At 37.7% G+C, this 21,414-nt stretch overlaps 1 non-coding gene across 1 annotated transcript; it reads right to left on the bottom strand.

The window, feature by feature from the left end:
- Positions 1 to 9,484: 9,484 nt before the first annotated feature.
- Positions 9,485 to 9,557, bottom strand: Trnaa-ugc (transfer RNA alanine (anticodon UGC)). Its single transcript has one exon. It is a non-coding gene; the product is annotated as a tRNA-Ala (tRNA).
- Positions 9,558 to 21,414: the final 11,857 nt, after the last annotated feature.

Here is a 21,414-nt window from a genome sequence, read left to right as displayed (position 1 = left end):
TAATCTTTACCTCCTGCACTTCCTCCCTGCTCTGTTCTTAGTTGCTCTCATTATATCAAAGAAGACATTTGGCACTTGTTTTTTAGGGATTGGCTAGCTTCACATGGCATAATCTGCTCTAGTGCCATCCATTTCCCTGCAAATTCCATGATTTTTTTTATTTTTTAGTGCTGCGTAATACTCCATGGTGTATAAATGCCACATTTTTTTTATCCATTCATCTATTGAAGGGCATCTGGGTTCGTTCCACAGTCTAGCTATTGTGAATTGTGCTGCTATGAACATCAATGTGGCAGTATCCCTGTAGTACGCTCTTTTAAGGTCTTCAGGGAATAGTCCAAGAAGGGCAATAGCTGGGTCAAATGGTGGTTCCATTCCCAGCATTCCCAGGAATCTCCATACTGCTTTCCAAATTGGCTGCACCAATTTGCAGTCCCACCAGCAATATACAAGAGTACCCTTTTCCCCACGTCCTCGCCAGAACTTGTTGTTTGACTTCAGAATGGCTGCCAATCTTACTGGAGTGAGATGGTATTTTAGGTGGTTTTGATTTGCATTTCTCTGACTGCTAGAGATGGTGAGCATTTTTTCATGTACTTGTTGATTGATTGGATGTCCTCCTCTGAGAAGTGTCTGTTCAGGTCCTTGGCCCATTTGTTGATTGGGTTATTTGTTATCTTATTGTCTAATTTTTTGAGTTCTTTATATACTCTGGATATTAGGGCTCTATCTGAAGTGTGAGGAGTAAAAATTTGTTCCCATGATGTAGGCTCCAGGAGCCATTTATTGTAGGACTGGAGCCATATTTATACATTCCACACAGCTTATCTTAATTAACATAAACTAGATACAGCAGTCAACCAATAAGGAATTTCCACAATTAATGGCTCGCTTTTATTACTTCACAAACCACTCCCTCTGGCATTTTGCCAGGCGCCATCCAGACTTGTTTACAGACACTAACAATTTTTCTCTTCTCTGGTTGTACATGAAGTAGGATATCTACTATCTTTATCAGTGCAGAATACTTTTCCCCTTCCCACTTTCATCTGCTAACAGCTACTCCCCACCTTGGGGAAATTGTTCTTCCCACTTTCCAATTAGTTGTGATGGGAATGCTGATTATGTATATCACCCTAGACTGGTCCATAGGGATAGGAACAGGATCTTGTTCTGGTCAATCATAGCACCTCATCTCTAGAGAAAGGGATTGTCTAAAGCGTGATTAAGTCTCCAAGATAGATCATTCTGATCTTTTTCTGAGATATTTTCAAGGGACTCTTTCTTTCCTGAGGCATAGAACGAGAAAGTTGTAATCCTGGGCTTCCATGGACAAAACACTTGGAGGAGACAATGAAGTTTAGCGGATGAGGTACAAATGGTGCCAAGTCCTGGTCACGTGAGACCTGAAGTTCCTCTCCCTGAAGCAACTGAAGTTATTTGTTCCCCTCAGAAATTCTACCAATTCTATAACAGACCCCATTCTTCATCCATTCGTTCCCACTTTTTACTTGGTTTGAGTTGGATTTTTGTCAGTTATAATGAAAAAAAAAATCTGACTATTGTAAACACAAGCACATTAAAATAGTGAAATCTTTTTTCTTATTTTTTTACTCATAAGACTCTAATATTCAAAATGGGATAATGACAAAATATCAAAAGCTGCAGTTGCAGCATATTTAAGGAGTTATCTTTTAAGAAATCACCGTGCTATAAAAGCTTGCAATACTGTGATCTAATGAGGTTAAGAAACTCTTCAAGAAAAGGAAATTAGAGTTTTAGAGTTTTTAAATAATGGGATAAATTTCAAATTTGGGGATTTGAAAAAGAGAACATATCTAATTTTTTTTTCATCCACAAAAGAAGTGATACATGATAAAAAATGAAGTAGTAACATTCTTTGAAAAAAAAATATATATATATATACTGAATAATAATATAATTCTCTTGTGCTCTGGATTTAATGATGTTTTCTATTGTTTTTTAGAGTGAAACATGAACAAACACTTAACTTTAATATATTGAAATATTCTTTAACAGCAAATATTATTTAACAACTAATCAGTATTAATAAGAAAAACTGAGAAAAATATAAAGGTTCTTATATATGAGGCTGTAGTAAGGACCATGCAGGAAATATGTCAGATAAGTCTGAAGAAGACAAATTAAATTCATCATTCAAGATTTACTCAATGAAATGAGAAAGTAGCAATTTGACAACCTAATTTATACTATAAATTGCCTTTACACATTTTTACAGATGTGACCATTTTGGCTCCAATTATATGAGGAAAAATAAAGCACATGGGAGAAATATTCTGAAAAAGATAGTCAGCTACTGACTGCTAATAATTCTTCCTCATTATAATCATGGAGTCATACCTGAAAATTGTGAATGATGAAAATTACATTCAAGGTTTTGGTGCTTAAGCTGTATACTCTAATAGAATTTAACAATGATCTACATGGGCACCACTACTGCCTGAAATATTAAAATGAAATGCTCACATTAATTACCAGAAGATTCTCCTGAGAGAAATAGTTGACAAAACAAACAACTGCTTCTTTTCCCCCCAACAGAATTTTGGTCTGGTCTCAAGTATAGTCCTGAAGACTTCAATGTTATATATATTTTTTCTTATGTAAACTTCTACTCCATTTCACTTGAGCTATTTCCATTTCATAATGGCATTCAAATTTTAGTGTGGAAAGGAGAAAAGCATTGAACTCAAGATAGAAATTTTGCCATATTTCACATTATCCCCATAACCAAAAAACTAACATTGAACACTTCTTTGCCAGACTCTTCAATGTACATTTTATAAATGTAATCATGTTTAATTTATACACCTATATGGTTTATATTATTATCCACACATTTGACAGAAGAAAACTGATAGCGAAAAAGATTGGTGACTTGTCTAAAGGTATTCAACCTGTAAATAGCCAAGCTGAATTTAACTTCAGATAGATCTGGCTCTGGAATGCTCCTCTCAACCATGGGCTGTTTCACAGATTAAAAAAAAAAGTTTAAAAGTTTAAGTAATGGCCTACTTTTATTATTAGCAATTAGAAAAAGAGATGTTAACTTGGAGTGTTTAAGGACCCTCTTAGAAGAGAGTATATGGGGAAAAGTATATGGGTATTGTTTCAGTGAAACTCATCATGTTGTACAATTAATATGCATTAACAATTATAATTTAAAAATTAAAAAGAAAAGGACAGTGTTTACTCATATGTGCATTTCCTAAAGTATCCTATCACATGTTGTATACATAATAAACATTCAGCAAATTTGTGGGCAATTGAAGTAGTCCCACACCCCAGTCTGTAATTCCAGCAGCTAGAGAGATTGAGGCAGGAGTATTCCAAGTTCAAAGCCAGTCTTAGCAATTTAGTGAGGCCCTAAGCAACTCAGCAAGACTCTGTCTCTAAATAACAAATAAAAAAGAGTTGAGATTGTGGCTCAGTGGTTAAATGTCCCTGTGTTCAATCCCTGGGTATTGTTATTAGTGCATTTCTGGTATGGTCATTTCTTTGAAAAGAAAAGACCATACCAGAAATGCACTAATAACAATTATTATTAATAATGAAACTTAGTATCATTTACTTTTATTATTATCATCATTATTATTGGCTTTAATAAAAAATTTATAACAATTGCTATAAATGATAGAAATAATAGAAGAAATAAAATTTTCTTCCACTCATTTCTCACCAATCCATAGGGGAAAATACTTTGAAGTCTTTCTTAATGTTCAAAATATTTTCACAGATTAAAAAGAAAAATAGAACTCAGCATGATGGACCATAAATGTTTCTTTTTTTTTTTGTTTTTGTTTTTGTTTTTGTTTTTGGTACCCAGGGATTGAACACCACTTAAAGTTTACTGTCTATTTTGAAAAAGACGGAAGAAGAGAGAAGGGGAGGTCAATGGGATAAAAACTTTCTTCTCCACTTAGAGTTGAGTTTGCATTGGTGAAGTGCGTGCATCACTAGACCTGTCAATAATTATGTTCAGCTGCATCATAGTCTAGAATTGTCTAAGAAAGAGCCTCCTAGGCATATCCCTTCCCTTAAATTTTTCCTAATCTTTTAATGAATTCAGTGTTTTAAAATATTTTAAGATTATCACATGTAATGGAATAATCCTTAAAAAGAGATGTTATAAAAAAGTAAAAATAATCATACTTCCATAATCCAAAGAAAACAACTATTAATATTTTAGAATGTTTTTTCTACATACAGTTTTTGTTTGGCTTTCAGAGTCAAGCTCTAGTCCTGAAGTCTTACAAATGTTTTCCTTGGGTATTTTTTAAAAAAAGCTTTTAAAACTAAATACTCCCTTACATATTTAAATATTCATTACTAGCTAGGCAAGGTGATTATAGGAATAATCCCAGTGGCTTGGGAAGCAGAGGAAGGATGAGTTCAAAGCCAGCTTTAGTAACAGCGAGGTGCTAAGCAGCTCAGTGAGAGACCCTGTCTCTAAATAAAATACAAAATAGGGCTAGGGATGTGGCTCAGTTGTTGAGTGCCTCTGAGTTCAGTCTCTGGTACTAAATAAATAAATAAATAAATAAATAAATAAATAAATAAATAAATATTCATATCTAAAATATTAAATGATTCTAAATAAATTTTCTTCTTTTTAAATGCCACTGAAATTACTGAGCATTTTATCAGATGAAATAAATAAAAATCATGCCATCATATGAACACTCCATAATATGATTTGATACAATAGTCTCTAATTACATTATTGAATAAAGTATACTAAATCTGAAATACATTAGTAAAATTTTACAATGAATTCTGCACAACAAATCTAGAAAGAATGTGATAGTCCATCAAAAATCCAACATACTTTTAAAATGGTAAATATAAGTCACCCATGCTCTTCTGATGCCCTTGATTCAAACCATGCAAAAATAGGCCCAAATATCCTCTGAATTCTCTAAAATCCAGACTACTCAATCATGGGCTGAAACAGAAGTCTTTCAGTGAACTTCAACTTTCTAAAGCATACATATGTAAGGTGGGGAAAGTCTAGAGGCCTGGTAAGTTTAAAGCGTCCTTATTAACTACCCAAGGAGGCCTTGTTAGAACTAATGTTAACGTTTATCCAGTTTTGGTAGCCTGTAGCCATTATACACAGGGCACAGCACAGTGCGGAGAGCTGAGCCTGAATGATACTCCACCTCATGATTGAAAGAATGATTCCTGTGAATGCAGGCTCATTCTCTGAGAAATCAAATGTAAGAAAGGGCATGTGTGAAAGTCGAAAATCAGGAAATGGACCCCTTTTTAATTTGAGCAGTCTCCCTGGAGTTGTCCATGGAAGGTTTTGAATTCACATCCACTTCTTGGACTTCTTGTCTGGAGTTCTTGTCTTAGGAAACAGGGCAAAGTCAGTCTTTCCTGTACACCTTACAGGAAGTGTGTGTGGGAGTAATTCAGTCTTCATGGTGCCCTTCCCTTCCACAGAGCTGAAGGGGCTAGAAGGTACTTGCAGCTAAGAATTGAGCAGCTGCATGTGGGCAGTACTACCCTTTGGATGAGTCAAAAGATTGACAGTATTTTATACTCTTTAAAGAATCTACATAACTCTTTATGAGTAATAGGGTTATCAGTTCAGTGGTTGAGAAAATTAATAAGAAAAAGTCACACCTCATTTATCAGGCATATTTAAAAAATGAAGGAAAGAATCCTCGAGATAATTAATGCTCAACAACTTCAGGTTCATTTAACAGTGGGAAATATTAGTTATAATTTTCCTAATATACACTAAAATAAGCACATCGCTGTTAAATGAATCTAGCACAATAATTTCAATATTTTTGATTAAAAATTTTTGAAATGTACAATATTTGCTTTAACCTTTCTAATTAAAACAAAGCAACTCAAGTTGCACTTTTCTTTCTTACTCAGAGTTGACTACTGAACAGTATACGGCAGGCCCAGACAGTGAGCAGGGCACCCTTGGCAAAGCAAAGTGGGTGTGGCAGGGGTGCACATGCCCAGTGAAGGATGAGAGGGTGCTGGGAGCCATCAGCCAAGTAGGTATGACAAATTCCTTGCCAGCTTACTCCCATGCTGTCTAGTGGAAGGACTTCTGAAAGGTGACCTTGCTCAAGGACCAGGGCAGGATCCGTGTTTAGGGTGTTTCCCCTTTAGAATAGGGCGGTTTAGCATAATAGGAGATTAGGGTGTTCCCCCTTTAGAATAGGGCAGTTTAGCATAATAGGAGATTAGGGTGTTCCCCCTTTAGAATAGGGCGTATCCTGCTGCTGAGTTCCTCTTGAGTGCTTAGGGTCAGACAATATATTTTGGGAGACAGAAGCCCATGCGGAGTGGATTTGGGCAGAGTAGTGGATTTGGGAGAAGTGGATTTGGGCAGACAACGTGGATTCCCCCAGAGCGTGTTTGTAGATGACTGCGGCAAGAGGGTAGCAGGAAAGGCGGGTGAAAGAGGGATGCCTGTATCATGAAATCTAGTTCACAATCGTGTCAACTCAAATCTGAGGAATAGGAAAGAAAAAGCCTGCATCACTGACCCAGATTAGAGGAGCTCTATCCTACAGGCATCAACATTCAGAAATGAAGCTTGCAAAAGTGTGGACCTGTGGCTGCCATCTATTCTTCTCTTCTTTCTTAAGTTGTTTTTGTTGTTGTTGTTGTTGTTGTTGTTGTTGTTGTTGTTTTTATCTTTCTGTGAGCATTTTGTTGTTTTGAATTTTTATTTTCAGATAGACTCTTTTTTTTCAGTTGAACAATTGTTTTTTCTTTGTTTGTTCCATTCCAGTTAAATATCATAAACACTGTCTGGCACCCCTGTGGCTCAGTGAGCTGGTATTGGTGCAGGGGAAAGTTGGATGTGCTTGGATTTGAATTGTCACTTCACAGATTTTTCTGGGTCTCAAATCAGGTTATTTAACCACTGTCAATATCAATTCTTAATATCAGTTAGACAAGGTTAACTCAGAGAGACTCTGCTTTGCCACTTAAGGGTCCTTGGTAGCTGTTAACATTACCCTCTAAGTCACAGTCCTAGGAACAGGGTATATGCTTATGGTTTGAATGTGAGGTGTCTTCCAAAAGCTCACATGTGAGAGAGTGCAAGAAGGTTCAGAGAAGTGATTGGGTTACAAGTGCCTTAACCCAGTGAATTAATCACCTTATGGGGTTAACTGAGTGGTAACTGAAGGAAGGTAGGATGTGGCTGAAGGAGGTGGGCATTGGGGTTTTAGCTATGGAGTATATATTTGTATCTGGCAAGTGGTGTCTCTCTCTCTCTCTACTTTTTGATCATCATATGAGTTGCTTCCCTCTGCCACATTCTCCCATCATGATGTTTAGCCTCAACTCAAGCCCTGAGGAATGGAGCAGGCCTTCTATGGACTAAGATCTCTGAAACCATGAATCTCTAAATAAACCTTTCCTTTTTTACAGTTGTTCTCGTTGGGTCCTTTAGTCACAGCAGAGAAAAAAGTTGACTAAAACAGTGTGTCCACACGTAGAAGAGCCTCAATGAGTGTGTAAGCCCTTTGCCCTTTGAGAACAGAAGGGCAGGGTGGTCCACTCAGTTACCTAAGCAAGTCTTCACTTCTCTTGCACAAGCAATCTACAGTATATTATAGAGAGAAAAAGAGTACCCCACTTAAGGATTGAGCCCTGAGAGCCATACGTAGGAATTTCCTTAAGTAGGTCATGTGGAGTGGCTCATTGTATGTATCCATTCATAATCACAGGGGGCTTTTCATCTCACCCTCAATTCATAGGGTGATTCATGCTGTTGCCTTTCTCTGAGTTCTTTGAAAAAGAAATTGGGAGGAAGAAGCCACTTTCTTACCCAGTCATTTATGAAATAGATTTCATTCTGCTAAGAATTGAGGAATTGTTTGAAAACATAGCACCTGTTAATTGATGTAGGAAAACCAAAGACCCTTCTGCCTTCTCTTGCAAATGCCTTGGCAATGACAATTCTGTCTCCTTGGTTTGATTTATGACTATCCAAAAAACGAGGACAGATATGTGTCTTTTTTGAGACAGGGTGAGAGGATTGTTCCAGCCACACTTTGCCTGTTGTGGCATAGTAGATCCATTTAAATCGGGACACCTGTTTGGTATCCAAGTGTAGAGAGAGATTAGGCTGCCCCATAGCATTCCACCTTCTAGGAATGGTGCACAGATGTGGAAGGTGTCTCCCCTGAGCATACCTATGCATTAGAGATTCCCTGTGGCCACTGCATGTAACTGTTGTCATCTTCTCTGCTTCAAAACCAATTCATCCAACCCCAGCCAGATATCAAATGTTTACTATTGATTTCCCCATTCCACACAGAAATTCTTGATCCCTAAAGTACAACATTTTAAGTCTCCCAAATCAGGTCTTTGTAATGGGATTTGCGTATTTGGTGGTGCCTCCCAAGGGATGGCTTGAGAGCTTTATACACTGTAATATTCAAGTTCTGAGTGTTGGGAGGATATAGCTCAGTTGATAGAGTGCCTTGCATGCACAAAGCACTGGGTTCAATCCCCAGCACCACCAAAGGAAAAAAAAATACAATAGATTCTGTCCCCTAATAAAATCAATTCCAAAAAACAGTGATTTTTTTTTTTCAATATTGAGGATAGAACCCAGGGGCACCTTACCACTGAATTATATCCACAGCCCCCTTTTTTATTTAATTTTAAAATCTGAGACAGGGTCTTATTAGGTTACCAAAGCTGGCCTCAAACTTGAGATCCTTCTGCCTCAGCTTCCCAAGTAGCTGAGATTTGCAGGTTGTGGTACCATGCCAGGCTAAAGAAACAGTACTTTAAGTAAGATTATTGTGCCTGCTACATAAGCAAAAATTCAGGATGAGTTTCCTAGACCTCTTCTCTAACCAGATTATAAGCCCTAAATCCAGGGTCATTTAAAAAAGGGTAGAGTGGCCATGTCACTTCCAAAACATAAATATGGTAGGTTTCCCACCTCTATTTAGAGTTAGGGGTTTACTAAATTATAATTCAGGGATTCAACAGGCCATTCCTTGTTTGTCTTATTATCCACATGGCTTCTATGTCCTGAGGCAAGGTAGACTCCTCCAGGCCTGCTCCCCCAAGAGTAGACCACTATTTCTAGGCAACAGCCTAAAGTTCCAGATCTTGGTGTCCAGTTGTTCTTAAACTGGGAGAGCCTAGTCAACCCACTTCAAGGAGCCCGGATATGGTATAAATGTTTGTGTAAGCTTCTCAAGACCATCATGTCTGAAACAAAGTTCATTCTCTTCCTCAATTAATGTCACTATCTGGTGACTAAATGTAGCCACCAGAGACGTTCTGTGTGCTCCTGCATCCCTGGTTCTTGGGCTATTGTTCCCATATTGAGCACCACTGCCCATGCCATCTTCTTCCACGTGGCACTGCCCTTGCTTCAAACCCCAATCAGCTCTTAAATTTCAACAGACTCCTGATGGGTCTGTTCACATTTTTTTTTTGGTGGTGCTGGGGATTGAACCCAGGATCTTGTGCATGCAAGGCAAGCACTCTACCAACTGAGCTATATCCCCAGCCCCTACTTTTGTTTCTTTTTTATCAGTGCTAGGGATTAAACCCAGGGCTAGCATACCCTACCACTGAGTTATATTCAAGCCCTTTTTAAATTTTATTTTGAAACAGGGTCTTGCTAAGTTGCTGATTCTGGCCTCTAACATGAGATCTTCCTGTATCATTCTCCTGAGTAGCTAGGATTACAGCCCTGTGCCATCTGCAAGGGGCTGTTCATCTTTAATCAATTCTCCACACAGTAATTAGTGTTACCTTTCTAAAGCCCCATCTGACCATGTTATTTCTCTGTGTAACAAGCTTTGCTACTTCTTCTGAGCCTTCAGAATAAAGTTTAAACTGTTTAATAGAAACACAAAACTATTTCATGCTGCCATTGAATTAATTTTGTAGTTTAAATCCTGTTCTCCTAAACCTGGAGAAACAACTTGCCCATCCTCAAACATCTACATCACTTGTACTGTCTGTTTCCCTATATCTCCTTGGAAAAAATAATAACTAATCATGAAATCCCAATTGGCACTAATTTCTACTGTGTGGTCTTCAAAGACACCTTTTTCTATAGGTTTTAGTGATTCTCAACCTGACAGCTTATTGTAATCTCCTGGGGGCTTTGAGGAAATACCCATGCTCAGCTTCTACTCACAGAAATTCAGATTTTGTTGTCCAGAATGAGTCCAAACATAGGAACATTTAAAATGTTCTCCTAAAGTGATCTAATGTACAGGGTTCTAAAGACATAAAAATTGAAAAGACCACATGGAGTTTCACTTCAAGAGAGTTATTGTAGAGAAAACACATAAATGAGTTTTCATTTACAATAGAATGGGGTACACAGAGTGAAAAAAATGCATGCAAAACATATTGAGAAATTGGAAAGAAAGGTCTGACAAGAAAGGACCCTGGTAATGCCTCCTAAAAATCAACCAAATATTTGGTAAATATTTATTTGCTATGGAATCTGGTCAAATTATGAACAATGATTCAAAGGTATTGATCTGTAAGTTAATCACCAGAAACAATAGAGCAAAGAAGCTTCTGTGTAGTTAGTAGGTGTTTATGTAAGACACCCAAAGCACAAACAACAAAAGCAAAAATAAATAAGTGGAACTAAACCAAATTGAAAAACTGCTGCTCAGCAAAGGAAACACTTAGCAAAATGAAAAAAAATGTGTGAAATTGGAGAAAATAGTTTTAAACTATTTATCTGTTAAGGAGTTGATATCCAAAGAACTCAAATAATTCAATAGCAAACAAAACAAAACAAATAATCCATTTTTAAAAATGGGCAAATGGTAACAAAAAAAGCATGATATTGGCACCAAAACAGACATGTAGACCAATGGTATAGAATAGAAGACACAGAGATAAAACCACATAAATATAATTACATTAAGGGTGCCAAAAACTGAAGATAGCCTATTCACAAATGGTGCTGGGAAAATTGGAAATCCATATGCAGCAAAATAAAATTAAATCTCTATTTCTCATCCTGCATAAAACTCAATTCAAAGTTGATCAAAGGCTTAAGCACTAAGCCGGGCACAGTGGCGCGTGCCTGTAATCCCAGCAACTTGGGAGGCTGAGGAAGGAGGATCATGAATTCAAAGCCAGCCTCAGCAATTTAGTGAGCCCCTAAGCAACTCAGTGAGACCTTGTGTCTAAAGTGTTTGTGTCATATATATATATATATATATATATATATATATATATATATATATATATATATATGACTGGAAATGTTGCTCAGTGGTTAAGTACCCCTGGGTTCAATTCCCAGTACAAAAAAAAAAAAGACTTAAGCATTGAAACAAAGACCTTGAAGATGTAGGCCTACATCTTCACCATGTCAGCTTAGGATCTGACTTCCTTAACAAGACTCCTAAAGCACAAGAAGTAAAATCTAGACTCAATAAATGGGATTGATTCAAACTAAAAAGCTTCTCTTCTCAGCAAAGAAAATAATTTTAAAAATATTAAGAGAGCCTACAGAATGGGAAAAAATGTTTACCACATGTACCTCAGATACAGCATTAATTTCCAGGATATACAAAAAGCTTAACATCAAAAAAACAAATAACCCGACCAATAAATGGGCTAAGGAACTGAACAGACATTTCACATAAGAAATACAATCAATTAGCAAATACATGAAAAAATGTTTAGCTTCTCTAGTAATTAGAGAAATGCAAATCAAAACTACTTTAAGATTTCATCTCACTTCAGACAGAATGGCAAATATCAAGAATCCAAGCAACAATAAATGTTGGGGAGGATGTGGGGAAAAGGGCACATTCATACCTTGCTGGTGGGATTGAAAATTGATGCAACCATTATGGGAAGCGGTGTGGAGATTACTCAGAAAACTTGGAATGGAACCACCATTTGACCCAGCTATTCCATACCTTGGTTTATACCCAAAGGACTTAAAATCAGCATATTACAGTGATGCAGCCATGCCAATGTTTATAGCAACTCAATTCACAATAGCTAAACTATGGAACAAACCTAGGTGCTCTTCAACAGATGAATGGATACATAAACTGGAGTATATATATACAGTGGAATGGTAATCAGCCTTAAAGAAGAGTGTGAAATTATGACATTTGCCAATAAATTGATGGAGCTGAAGAATATCATGCTAAATTAAATAAGCCAATCCCAAAAAACTAAAGGCTGAATGTTTTCTCTGAGATGTGGATATTAATTCACAATGAGGGATGGGGCTAGGGAAGAATAGAGTTTAGATTAGGTAGAGGGGAGTAAGGGAGAAGAGAGGATATGGGGGTAGGAAGGATAGTAGAATGAAACAGACATTATTACTCTATGTGCATATATAACCACATGACCAGTATGATTCTATGTCTTATACGACCAGAAGAATGAGAAGTTATATTCCACTTATGTATGATGTGTCAAAATGAATTCTACTATCATGCATAACAAATTAGGACAAATTAAAAAAATAAAGAAACAACAATAACAAAAAAGAAACCTCAACAAATACCTGCCCCCATGGGCAATTTGGACTGCTGGACTGCATCGACATTTTTCTGAAGAAGACATGGCCTACAGATTGGCAATGGAGGCGTAGCTCAATGATAGATAGTTAGCATGCTCAAGGCTCTGAGTTTAATTCCCAGCCACACACACACAGAAACACACAGACACACACACACACACACACACACACACACACACACACACACAGATACTGAAGAACAAAGGGCGAACAGGTACATGAGAGGGTACTCATGTCACTAATCAGCAGACAATATCAACCAGGATCACAGTGAGATATTATCTCATACCATTAGAATGAGTATTATCAAAATGATAAGAGTGTTATTTAGGGGTGCAGAGAAAAGGAAAACCTTACACACTATTGATGGGAATGCGAAGTAGTCCCATCATAACAAAGAACAGTATGGAAGAACATTAAAAATAGAACATTAAAAATAGAACTAACATATGTCCCAGTAACCCCTCCTCTGGGCATGTACCCAAAAAGAAATGAAATCAGCACTACAGAGATGTCCAAAACGCACACCCATGATCATTGTGAAGCCAGATTAAAAGTTAGGTAGTCAGTGTAGTTAGGTAAATTGGGTCTAATATCGAGTGAAATCTAAAATGGAGGCCATGCTGGGAATGACTCAGGGAAAACGCAGGACAACTCATGGAATGTTAATGAAGTCCTGAAAAGGCCCTAGGCCAAAGTCCACCTCAAAGAAATGTTAATGGAGCCCGGGAAAACAGCCCCAACAGACTTGGAGATAGCCCATCCCAAAAGGTGATAATTAAGCCCACCTGTAGGCCTCCAACCTACATTCCATCACTGAAAGAACTATAAAAAGGGGAAAGAACAGCCCTTCCACGGATTCCACCTCTTGGGTCCCCTTCTTCCTCTGGGAGAAGTCTTTTCTGCTTTCCTTTAATAAACTTCTAATTTCTACTCTGACCTTGCCTCGGTGTGTGCTTTCTGGTGTTATTCTTCAACATTGGGGAAGCAAGAACTCGTCACCGGTCAACAGCGGTTTCATATTGGAGGTCCCATACCGAGATTCTACACCGAGGTTAGTGCACGCACCCCATGTCTGTTTGAGGTGCATCTTTCTCTCTCTTTCTCTCTGGAGGGTAAGGTGGGCACCCGACGGCTACTTAACGCATTTAGTGCAGCCGCCACTCTTCAAGACTCGGGTGAGAGGTTTCTCGGCCTAGGCAGCTCTTAATCACCTGTTCAATACAGAGCAGGCATGTTGGGTTCTGCCAAAGCCGCTTCCAACTTTTCTGTCTGGGCCCGGAGAGCAATTGGCGTGAGTACACGGTGTCCTGAATCCCGATCTGCCTCGGATGCGTGGAGGTGGGGGAAGGAGTTTGGAACAACTGCGGAATTCCAGTCTGGGCTACTCTCAGATGATTCTTAAGGTTCCTTTCTCTTGAGCCTCCTCCCGACAGCCCTCAGGGGTATCTAGGGTGATCGGTAGATGAATGGCACTGAGGGAAAGCCCCAATCACATTTGCCTCTGTATGGGCTATGTAACACTCCCAACCTCGCATCCAATCCCTCCTGGATTCTCCCCTTCCTTCACAGGTCAGAAATGTTAGCAATTAGGGTTGTAGGACTGAGAAAGACATGAGATAATTAGTAAAATCTGCCCAGGTTCCCTAAGGTGCATAGGTAACTTTCAATAGTCTGTTTTACCGCCCAATGTTTAAAATGAGCTGTGTTCTCTTTCAGCTGCTAGAGAGGCATTTTTAGAATCAACTCCTCAGGTAATCTGCTAGTCTACAGAGCAAAGGCAACAAAAGAGAACATGTTTCTCTTTTCCAATGGGTTTTTAGTGGCCAGGAGGATACAGTAATGCCCTTAAGTCTGAATCCTCCCAGGGTCTCTGGCACAGGGCAAACTGAGACCCTAGCACTTTGCTAAAGGGGACCAGAAACCCCTTGGCAAAGCAAGGTGAGAGACGGGTTTTCTGGACCGTTTAGGAAGCTCAAACCTAGGGAGACGTCCCTAATGAGAACAGTTTTCTCTGGTGCAGCGTGGGCGCCTGAGTCCTGTTTTCTTCTCACTCAGACAGGAGCTTCTCTCTCTCCAATATGCCAGGTGCACCACTAGCCTGTGTATTGAAAAATTGGGACAGTTTGATAAAATTTACAAAAAGGAAATGGTGTGAGGTGCTGTATATTCAGATTTTCGTTGCTCTAAGGGAAAATCCTAAATTATGCCAACAGTGTAAAGTAGACTTAGCTATGATATCTGCTATGAAGAGAGAAAATCTTGGACTCACTGAGAAAAAAATCAAGAGAAAAATTTGAGCCGATCAAAGTACATACCCTCTTCCCCCTTCAAGACCTAAGGCAGATAAAAACTGACTCCACTGGAAAATTAGGAGATATGCCAGATTGCCTGGAATTGGGTCTATCCAAAGGTGCTAATCCTATAAGTAAAGGGGAAACTGAGGATTTCTCAGCAGCTGCCAGAGCCATCTTCGCTCTGGGGAATTTCCTCATTCTTTCCCTGTACTGCAAGGATTACTCCACCTGAATGCAGTAAAGTCAGTCACACTGAGACCCTTAATTTTAAACCTATAGTTGCCCCTATGTGAAAACATCTGGTCCTCTCATGGGGAAATCTATGGTGCCACTGATAGGAGTCATAATTAAATGGAAGTTCAAAACCTGGAGAGATTTTCTTATCTAGTTGTCTGATTGCTTCTTGGGGATAATCTAGGCTAAATGTGTGTCTAAAAGATGTTTCATTGTAACATCTGGTATCTAAATGAGTTTGAAGCATTGCACAATCTTGCAGTAAAAAGTTAGGGTTAGGTAATTGTTTAGTTTGATTTCAGATAATTCATGCCAGAGAACTTAGATACTTAGGATAGAAAATTAAAAGAACTCTACTTCCAAGTTGGCAAATAACTCCCAATCATTCAGTTTTATTTTTTCATAAATTTTGAACTGGGTAGCCTGAAAAGATTTCACTAGGTGTACCAGTGCATTAATTTGGGCAAGGATAGTAAATTATGATTTGGTATCTGTTCCCCTTAGTGTGTAAGATTCAGGAAAAGAAAATGTTGGATTGGGACGTTGGTCTGGCTTATTGAAATAACATTGAATAGCAACAGTCTTGGAAATTTTTAAAGCTCAATTTTGGATATACATGGTAGTGTGTAGTTCTCTTTTAAAATTTCTTCAGGTGATTTAATGTAACTTAGTACTACTTTAGAAACTTCAGAACAAAGAAAGTGACTTAATGATCCTAAAGAAATTTCTTCTGATGATAGAGATCCTATTTTCAGTTTTGTTTGAGCAAGTTTTTCTAGTGTAGAAAGATGTAAAGGTATGAAATTTTATAAATTGTATCTTAAACTTGTATCATAATTTTCAACACCCAAACCTGAAAATTGTGACTTATGGTTAAAATGCCTTAGGCATGAGGTTTGTGCTCAAAATTCCAGTTTTCCCAGTTTCTTCCAGACCTCAGCCAGGATTTAAATTGATATGCAAATTGAAGAAGCCTGGAGCACTCAGTAGGAGACAGATCTGAGACCCAAGAAAAAAAAGGGTAAAAGTGTCTTTTTATGGGAACTCAAACTAGATTAAACCAAAGAGTAATTACAGGCCTGTCAATTTTTTCTAGGACTTTTGCTTTTTTCTTAGATTCTGTATTTTTTTTGAGCTCATGATTTTGATCCTACAGACAAGTTAATGTTTTTCTGATAAGTTCTATTTTTGATCAACTATGGAGTTTTTTAAACATTGCAATGAGATATCACCTGAGAATGCAACAAGGCCTTTACTATTGTGTTGTGTTACACTCGTGTTACGTGTTGTATGTCAGTATGTCTGTGTTTGTCCCTATATCATGCAGTGATGTGCCAATTGACAGATGAGGAGCGCTCATGAAAAATTTTAAAAATGGATCCAAATATCTTTGATTCACATGATTCAAATGGCTCAATTTAAATTAGGTAAACAGATGAAAGTAAAGATGTCTTTAAAATTAAGCTTATTATAAGTTTTTCTAGGTGTTCAAAAATAAAACCTAACAAAATGTTGATGTGTATAAAATAATCTGATTAAATTCAAAATTTACAAGTATTGTTTCAAAATGTAAACAGAAGGAGGTTAACAGATAAAAAAGAGAAACTAGAAGGTTCTAGGTATGGATTTCATAGAGGGAAAATGTGTTTCTGGATAAGAGTCTATATGATTAAGTAATTAAAAGAGTTTAAGTAAATGATATAAAGAAGGTCTGTGTAAGTTGCTTATAAGTGTAAGTTTTTGAGCAAGTAATCTTAAAGAAATTAAACAGCTGGTTAAACAAGTGCTATTGTTTTAGAGAATTGTGCTATGTTATCTCTTTAAAAGCTAAACTTGGTTAATATAAAAACATCAATGTAATTGGTGCTATTAATGTGTTCACATCTTCCAGGTATACAAGTCTGTTAGGTAGAAGCTTTAGAAAGAGCATTATATCAAGCTATGTTCTAAAGTTGTATGGTAATTTTAGGCTTAAAAGAAAGACATGTTGGAGATATAATTAAATCATTTGTGTTCTATAACTGGGCTTGTTATCAATAAGATATGTACAGTTCTTACACTGAGATACAACAAGTGTATTTTTAAGTTAATGAGGGCTTAATCTATGTAAAGGTTTTATTGTAAAACACAAAAGTACTTTGCTACTTTTCTACAAAAGGTTAGAAGCTTTCAGCCTTTCTTTAATTCATGTTTTAGATGTGATATTATGTTATGTTTGCTCAAGTTCACAACAATTTATGTAGGCTTTGTAAAATAATGTTTAAAAAGCAAAGATCAGTTTCAGAACTATAGTATTTAAGATCTATGAAGAGCCCCGCCTTACTTGAGATAAGGCTCTGTGTCCCATCTCACTGCATGTGAAAGTGACTATGAAAGAAGTAGGCTAGATTTCAGTACATTTAAAGTTGTGCCCAAAAGTTGTTTTTTTGTCAAGATTACTAGGATCTCAAACAGGGGATATAATGTATAACTCTGCCAAAATTCAAGGTAGCTATTACGTGAACTAAATATGTTTTTACCCTAGTTAGTTTTGTTTTGTAGTTTTCAAAATGGCTTAAAGATTGCCTGTTAATGTTTTCCAGAGGTACTGATTTAAGAACTCACAACCTGGGTTAATGTAAGATAAGGAGTTATCACCTACAGGATAGAGAGATAGACATTAAAGCCCAGTGCTCTTAATATAAGGCTGTTAAAACTTATTTGCTGGATGTTTAAGATTAAGTTTTAAAATTAAAAATTTGGCTCTTGCCCTCTGAGTCAGTCTGAGTCAGGGGATAGGGGACTTTTCCAAAGAGCTTTGCAACTCTAGGCCACATAACCTCCCGATCAGGGAGATTAATGAGACCAGTGGAGGACAGAAAGCCAATCAGTGCATTTGCTGTGAAGAGGAGGATCATCAGAAAAGGGAGACATGCCTGATGCTTCCGAGGGAAGCCACATGGTCAAGCAAGGCCTGGACCCATCCTAGCGCAAATGGCACTAGCAGATCTGAGAAGCTGCTGTAAGTTCCCGAGGACTCCCAAGGAAACTCAGCTGACTGTTAACAATAGATAGAAACAAAAGTCAGTTTGACTTGCTTCATCTTAAACACTTAGCAAAGACAGTCAAAGCCAAAACACAGCTATTCCTGGGCATTTTAAATAAAATAATAGTTAAATGTAACTTCCATAAATAAGTAAACTGGAGGCTTCAAAAGAGATTCTCAGACAGGAATGCCTGATAACTATCAAAAGGAACTGTCAGAGTAGTTTTTAGTTCAAGGCCTTTATTTGCTAGTATGGTTATCTTAAGAAAAAGAACATCTGTAACCCTAAAAGTTAAATGTTGTGTTTACATCCCTGACAATTCTGGCAATGTGACAAATATCCTTAAAGATTTACATGCTCAGATAGAAGCCATGTCCTCAGCAACTTTGTCATGGAAACAATATCTTAGCTCCTGGTTCTTGGTACTTCCTGGTGGAAAACATTGTCAGTCATTGTCTTTGCCATCATACTCATTGGCATATTCCTGTGCTATGGGATTTATTGCTGCATCAATCTGGTTCCAGTACTAATGAATTCTTGTTTCTCTTATAGACCACCCATAGACCACCCATCACTCAAATGGCCTTCCAGTCTATTCCTTCTCAATCAGAATTCTATCATGGACCTACTCGATAGACCCGATTTTTAAAGGGAGACTCCAAACTGCTTGCCCCACACCGTCCCTTTTCAGCCTGAAGAAGCCAGAAAGATTTTTTTCGCGCCCCTTCCTTACAGCAGTAAGGAGTTCCCAAATTAGAGGGGGGAATGAAGCCAGATTTAAAGTTAGGTAGTCAGTGTAGGTAGGTAAATTGGGTCTAATATCGAGTGAAATCTAAAATGGAGGCCATGCTGGAAATGACTCAGGGAAAATGCAGGACAACTCATGGAAAGTTAATGAAGTCCTGAAAAGGCCCTAGGCCAAAGTCCACCTCAAAGAAATGTTAATGGAGCCCGGGAAAACAGCCCCAACAGACTTGGAGATAGCCCATCCCAAAAAGTAATAATTAAGCCCACCTGTAGGCCTCCAACCTACATTCCATCACTGAAAGAACTATAAAAAGAGGAAAGAACAGCCCTTCCACGGATTCCACCTCTTGGGTCCCCTTCTTCCTCTGGGAGAAGTCTTTTCTGCTGTCCTTTAATAAACTTCTAATTTCTACTCTGACCTTGCCTCGGCGTGTGCTTTCTGGTGTTATTCTTCAACATTGGGGAAGCAAGAACTTGTCACCGGTCAACAGCGGTTTCAATTGCAGCGGTATTCCTAACAGCCAAGGTGTGGTCCAGTGATGGATAAATGGATAAAGAAATTATGTTTTATTTGTGTGTGTGTGTGTGTGTGTGTGTGTGTGTGTATACACACACACACATATTATTCAGCCTTTAAAAAAGGAGCTTCTTGCTGGGAGCAGTGGCACATGCCAGCCTCAGCAGCTTAGCGAGGTCCTCAGGAACCTGTCTCAAAGTAAAAATGTAAGAAGGGCTGGAGATATGTGGCTCAGTGGTTAAGCTCCCCTATGTTCACTCTCCAGTTCATATAAAAAAGAAACTTCTCCATTTGTTTCAACGTCGATGAACTCCTAGGACATGCTAAATGAAATAAATCAAATCAAGAAATCAAGACAGATAAATAGTGCATGATCTCACTTATAAGTGGAATCTAAAAGTGGGGAATTCATAAAAACAGAGAGTAGAAAGGTGGTTACTAGAGGCAGAGGGGGTGGGAAGACACCTGTTAGAGGTAAAAAAAAACTTTCAGTTTTAAGATGAATAACCCAAGGGGATCTAATGCATAGCATGGTGACTATAGTTAACAATTCTGAAATGTATACTCAAGGTTTGTGTATGTATCAAAATCGAACTAAATGAGGCGATATATGTGTTAATTAACTTAGTTGTGGCAATTCTTTCCCTGAATGTATGTATATTGAATCATTTTGTACACTATGAAATATAGAATCTTATTTGTCAATTTTACCTCCAAGCTGGAAAAATTTTATAAAGAAAATTTTATAATTAATATCAATGTTCATTACAAATTAAAACCAAGTGTCATAATGACAATGTCAATAATTTTGACAAATTAAGCATGTATATTTGTTCTACTTCTTAGATGAGACAATTTTAAATCACGTTGAGAAAAAAAGTTCTGACAAAGCAGTTCACTTTCAGTAATCTGGGTTTTCCCAAATAGTGACATGCAAGCCAGTCATTTCAAAATAGACAGCTTGAGTTCCTCTTCAAGAATCAGAAATGTAGGTAAGGGCTCTGCTGACTTTTCCATTTGCCTCATAGCTGAAGGTTTGAAGTGATCATTGACAGGCAGGCGCTGGGGCAAGAAGACTCGCACAGCCAAGGACAGCAGCAGGCCAGCTCTGAAGTGAAAGTATGTGCTTCATGCAGGTTGAGAAGTGAAGACACACGAATCCTCCAAATGCTTAAAGGTAGTTCTGTTTCCTTCTGGAAACACACAGAAAGAAAGACACTTTCTTTTATAAATTCCCATGTTAAGCTGACTCTGTAATGTTTTTAATATCACATCACTTTTTATTATTAATATTAAAATAATCTATTAGGTGAGTAGTTAACTTCTAACCAGAAATCTTTAGGTCTTCTGTTGCCTATTATTTATCAAGAAAAGCTCTATTGCTAACATATTATGAAAGGGATATCTATATTCCTAAGCAGTAAGAATGCTTGTTCTTAAATATGTTATCAGATATTTTATGTCTTTTCATGAGCCATGAATTGTGCTTTGAAGTTACTATTTCAGGTGTTAAGACTCAGGTTTCTCAAAACAGATAAAAACATAATCACTTAATAATGTTGCATTTTAAGTAACTGAATTATCCACTAAGGTCAACTGGATAGCATAACTTGGGCTGTGAACTCATGGCAGTCTGGTTTTTCCATTACTTGTTTCTTTTGAGCTTCGCAGATGGAAAGCTGTTAGTTTAACTGGTGGCAGGCATGAGCCTTTGGCTCATTTCATTTTTATTTATTTTGTATCCTTTTTCTCTGGGTGTTCTGAGTTTTTTAAAAAATTTTCCCAAGTTGTGCTCATCAAAGACTGACATTTCTAGAGCATGGTAGGTGCCTAATTCCAGTCAGGAGAAGAATTCATCATCAGAAATTAGAGCAGAAAGAACTGTCTGATGAGTGACTAGATTAGGAGGAACTGTCTTTTAATAAGAGTCAAAGGTCCTTCCAAGATAATTCGTAGTGATTTTTGAAGGGCATCAAATTCCACCCTTTGGCTTTACTCCTCTACCTCTTACAGTGCTCC

Source organism: Callospermophilus lateralis, unplaced genomic scaffold (assembly GCF_048772815.1).
Source record: "Callospermophilus lateralis isolate mCalLat2 unplaced genomic scaffold, mCalLat2.hap1 Scaffold_105, whole genome shotgun sequence".
Taxonomy (NCBI): domain Eukaryota; kingdom Metazoa; phylum Chordata; class Mammalia; order Rodentia; family Sciuridae; genus Callospermophilus; species Callospermophilus lateralis.
This window is presented reverse-complemented; position numbering and strand designations above follow the sequence as displayed.